Consider the following 5,634-nt stretch of genomic DNA (forward strand, 5'->3'; position numbering starts at 1 on the left):
AAAAAAAACAGGCAGACAAAAGTTAAGTGACTTCCTTAGGGACATACATCTAGGAAGTGTCTGAGGCCCACCTTCTTACTACCAATATTCAACTGATATGTTTCCTCCCTTCCAAGGAAATTTTCCCTTTTAACAAAGGATATAGTGCTACAGCAAGGCAATAAATCCTTAATGTTAGAATTTCGAAAATGAATGACAGGAGCAGAGGAAGGAATACTGGACAAAGCGATGCCTTTCTGTAAACCCTCAAATATCAAGGCACAGGTGATGATCTTCTTTCTCTATAAGAGACACGCAGCTTTTTCTGCCAGCATGAGACTCATTCAATTGTGAGTTTCTAGAGGGCCAGGACTCTCTTCCCTCTTATTTGTATTTGTGTCCCCAGCGTTTTGCAAAGTGTCTGGCTCATGGTAGGCACTTAATAAGTATCTATTGACTGCCTGACTTTTACCTTTTAGATTCATACCTCACCAAGAGGCATAAAGGATGGACCTGTGATCTATCTATCAGATTTATCACCACTGTATCTGTGAAGCTGGCCTTTATATAATAAGACTGGCCCCAGTTGCCAGCAGCAGCAACATCACTGTTAATGTGGTGAAAGAAGCTCTGATTCATGCACAGTAGCACCTGCTATCATCCCTGCTACCAGGGAAGCCGAGGCTTGTAGATCATGTTACCTTGAGAGTTCTGAGCTGTGGTGGGTTAAGCCAAGTTCTACGTTAATATGGTAGGGAAAGGGAAAGGTTTTCATTTGTAAAGTGGAAATAATAATACTTCTCCTACTTACTTCACAGGATTGTTTCGTGAATTGTTGTGTTCACCCTTCGTTTTTGAAGACCATGACATCAAAGAAATGATGACATGATTTGCACTTGACTTTGCTTTAGGTGAGGGAGGCCTGTGCAAGGTCATCAGCCTAACTTTCTCCTCCTCATTGTTGTGAGTATGAAACAAGATGACATTTGCTTTATCAACATAATCTTTTCTAGACTAATTATAAACTATGTCTAATCTTCATCTCTGGTTTAGTTATTAAGGAAACCCTTACTGGGAATATAAAACTCCTATTGATATTTCCCTAAACTAGGGGTCCCAATACCAAGCCTGGAGTCAGGAAGACTCAAGTTCAAATCCAACCTCAGATACTTACTAGCTATGTGACCCAGGACACTTAACCCTGTTTGCCTCAGTTTCCTCATATATAAAATGAACTGGAGAAGGAAATGGCAAACCACTCTAGTACCTTTGCCAAGAAAACCCCAAATGGGGTCACAGAGAGTCAGGCAAGACTGAAAAATGACTGAACAACAAAAGCTTATTTTGTTCTTTAAGTGTTTCCCCATCTATGTAGACATAATCAGAATGAATGAGTAGAAAAACTCCAAAGCACTCCTAGCAGACTTAGAGAGAGAAGGCTTAGATTCAAATCTAAAATTTGCCACTTAATCACTGGAAAACCTTAAATAAGTCATTTAACTTCTCAGACCTCAGTTTTCAATATTTAAAATGAACCTAGCTTCCCTGACACCAAGTCCAGTGCTCTTTTCACCAAAGATATTAAGAGCTAGTAAAAGTGAGGGTGGCATTGCATCTACTGGCAGTGAGGACCAACCTTATTGTAAAGTTCCAGTTTTGTTATCAGTAAGTATTTATTAAGCACCTGCTATTTTCCATAATCTCTACTAGCCACTGGAGATACAAGGATGAAACAATCTTTATGCTCAAGGAGTTTATATTCTAACAGGGAGGAAACAAATAAGTATACATGGAATAAGTATGAAGAAAATAAATACAAGCTTCTCAGTCATTTTTTTCAGACTTTAGGCCCAGAAACTCTATCCACTGTGCCACTAGGCAGCCCCTAAATACAAAGTCATTCACTAAAAATGGATTTAGGGAAAGAGGACACTCACAACCAGGAAAAGCTTCATGTAGAATACAGTGTTTGATCTAAGTCTTGGCAAGGATTCTGTGAAGGGCAGGTGAGAGGGGAGAGCATTGTGGGCATGGGGGAGAGCCAGTGGAAAAGCTCTGTGACTGTAGATAGAGTGTTAAATATAAAGAAGAGAAAGGAGGCCAGTTTGACTGAATTTTAAAATATAGGAGGGAGAATAATATGCAATGACATTGAAAAGATAGGTAGGGAACAGGGTGTGACTGCCCCTATGTTTGCAGGCACAGTGACATATAACTGGCCAGCCTAATGACCTCTGATCTCTAAATTCTAAACTCTAAAGCTCTGAATTCTATGAGCCTTGCCTCATTTAGTGGCCTACAGTGAACTAGACTGTAGTCCTTGGCTGCCATCTAAAGGTTCTTACAGGGAAATATTCCTTCAGCCACCAGAGACATTTTAGCCTTCTCACAATTCATTTGGAAAAGAAAAACTAGAAGGAAAAAAGAAAAATGGCTAAGTGACTAGTGAACTCAAGATGTTCCTCCACAGACAAAGAAAAAGCATACAGAAAAGCAAATATAATGGAAACCACAGTCCACTCATTGATTTTTTTTTACTAAAAGGGCAAAAGGGACCCACTGTTTATTTTAAAAAAAGGACATATGACCATGTCCAGTTCTTTCTCCTGTCTCTTTCTGCCACTCTCTCTGTGAGAAGGCTCTGAAAATACTTGTCTTTAAAATGTCCAACCAATTTTCTTCCAAAAAAAAAAAAACCTCTATCTACATCATTGTGGTAAATACTCAGATTCACTTCTATCTATAAAATGTTATTAAGTCCATAAAATCACAGCTTCTCAGGATCCTAGAGATCACCAAATATAACTTGTCCCTGAACAGGAATTCCCTGTAAAAACAATCCTTATTATGGGAGGATCCAGCCTCCTCTGGCCAACTTCCAGTGATGGAGGATTCATTAAATAAGACAGTCAGATCACTTTGGGATACTGTAATTGTTACAAAGTTTTTCCTTAACATCTAACCAGGATAAGAAGACAATAACAAAGGCAAATACAATCCAAGGTAGAGTGCAACATCCCTTCTGGAGCTATTTCCCCCACTCCAGTCCACGCTGATGGACTTGGTGCCCAGTCCAACAACTAAGGGACTGAGTTTCTAGCATCTGTGTGCTTCCCACTAAAAATCAAGCAGGTTTAGTGGGCTCTTTAGCAAAAGTACTTACTAATATAGAAGAACTAGGTGGCACAGTGGATAGAGCACCTGACCTGGAATCAGGAATACCGAAATTCAAATCCAGTCTCAGATACTGACTAGCTATGTGACCCTGGGCAAGTCACTTAACCCTCTTTGTTCCAGTTTCCTCATCTGCAAAAATGAGCTGGAGAAGGAAATGGCAAATCACTCCAGACTGCCAAGAAAACCCCAAATGGGGTCACAAAGAGTTGAACATAACTGAGAAACTATTGAACAACAACAAATATGGGGGGATAATAATAACGCCTACATCTCACAAGAGCACATAACCAGCACTTCTCTCCACCACAAGAGGTCACACTTCGTGAAGCTGTCTTTCATCAAACTCCCATTACTCTCAGATGGTTGTCTCCTATTGATCCAATGTCCCTGATCCAGCTGGATGCACACAATTGGTCTAGTCTTTCCGAAGATATGGCCAGTGGGGGTGTGTGGTTGGGGGTGGGGGGAAGTTGAAATAACTCCCTTCAAGGGCTTGGCTCCACCTGGAAGCCTCTAAACTGGAATTCTTCCACCATTCCACTGGATTACATTGACTGAACCACTCAGAGTTAGTTTGCTGTTTTTATATAAAGCCCAAGAAGTGTGATTTAGCCTCCTCAACCAATTACAAGATGTTTTCTGGAAGACATCCTCTGCCTTAGATCAATGGCCAAACTATGATTACACCATCAAATTGATTAAGGACTTAATCACCCCTAGTCGATGTTTTGCAATGATTCATTAAGAAGGGTATCTGAGACTTTTGTGATTAGGTTCATTGAGATGGGAATTGAATACTTCCCTTTCAGAAATATGTGAGCTTTTGTGTTTCTTTCAGAAAAGAGAGAATACACAGGTAGGAATCATAGACAGTTCTATTAGGTTGTAACATCCTTGATGGCAGAGACTATTTTTATTGAGTTGTCTCTTTTTGTTTTTCTTTGTATCCCCAGGACTTAGCAAGGAGCTTAGCATGTAGTGAGCAAATGCTAAATGTTTGCTGGCTTCATGTTTTTTAGTTGGGGCTCAAATTATATCATGAAGGAATTTAGATATGGGAGAGGTGAGTGTGACTTTCATAGTCTGCTTAGCATATTTTTTTAGTCTATAACCAAACCTGTAAGTATAATAGCAATTAATTCATCTCTTCAGAAACAGCTAAGGAGAAAATTCCATAAGATTTCATTTCCCATGATGCTTGGGGACCAGAGAACATTCCCCTTTAGGAGAAATTCCCTTGACTTCCCATCTGTAGAGGTCACCTATCTAGACATAGTGTGGCCCCAAGATATAAAGACTAGCTGGTGGGGAGTGGGCTGAGAAGTGGAAGGTTTAAAAAATAGGACAGAGTCCACAGGGATGAGAAGAGTCAGCCTGTAATCAATGAGAATGAAGATTCCTGTGTGTGATGATACAATTATTGTACTAAAGAGCCCAGTCTTCTCAGTGTGTTCTGGAGACTTGTGGAATAAGGAGAGGGGTCCCAAGCTAACAGGGGCAGAGAGACAACTGAAGGTGGTTATGCCTTTCACTTGCAGAGGAAGGTAAGGCAAGGTACAAGAATAGAAAGTAACACTAAGAGAAGACGGCCCTTAGCTGTCTACCATGTGACCACCCAAAGCATCCCAGGTGAATCTAAGTTACTATAGCTAGGAACTGAGTAGTATGCATATTGTACACCGAAAGCTAATATAACACTATGTAAGGTGAAGTAAGAGGAATACAAAGATGCTGGCCTTGTTCCCAAGAATTTGCAATCAATCCACAAATTTATTAAGTACCTACTATATGCTATGTGCTACACACTCTAGTATAGATAAGAAGACAAATATACAAATAAACATATTAGTAGGTAGAATGTGCCATGGGGCAGCTAGGTGGGGCAGTAGGTAGAAGGCTGGGCCTGTAGTTGGGAGGACCTGAGTACAAATCCAGCCTCAGATACTTACTAGCTGTGTGACCTTGGGCAAGTCACTTAGCCCTGTTTGCCCTAGTTTCCTCATTTGTAAAAACAAACTGGAGAAGGAAATGGAAAATCATTCCAGTATCTTTGCCAAGAAAATCCCAAATGGGGTCACAAAGAGTTGGACACAACTGAAAAAATACCTGAGAAGTCTTAAGGGGAATTGGAAAATGCCTCTTGTAGATGGTGGGATTTGAAATGAAACTTGAAGTAAGTTAAGGGAGGCAGGAGACAGAGATGCAAAGGAAGAGAAGTCCAGGTGTGGGAGACAGCCAAGGAAAATAACTGAAGTTGGAAGAGAGGAAAGGAGGGGAGGGGAGGGTGGGAGAGGAAGGAGGAGAGGAGGGGAGAGGGAGGGGGGGGGAGAGGAAAGGAGAGGAGAGGAGAGAGATAGAGACAGGGAGAGAGACAAAGAGAGAGAGAGACAGAGAGAAAGGAGAGATAATGATGGGATGTCATGAAAAGAAAAGGGAGAGTTTAAAGAGTGGGAGTAACTATCAGTATCAAGTACCGCA

Source organism: Notamacropus eugenii, chromosome 5 (genome assembly GCF_028372415.1).
Source record: "Notamacropus eugenii isolate mMacEug1 chromosome 5, mMacEug1.pri_v2, whole genome shotgun sequence".
Lineage (NCBI taxonomy): Eukaryota > Metazoa > Chordata > Mammalia > Diprotodontia > Macropodidae > Notamacropus > Notamacropus eugenii.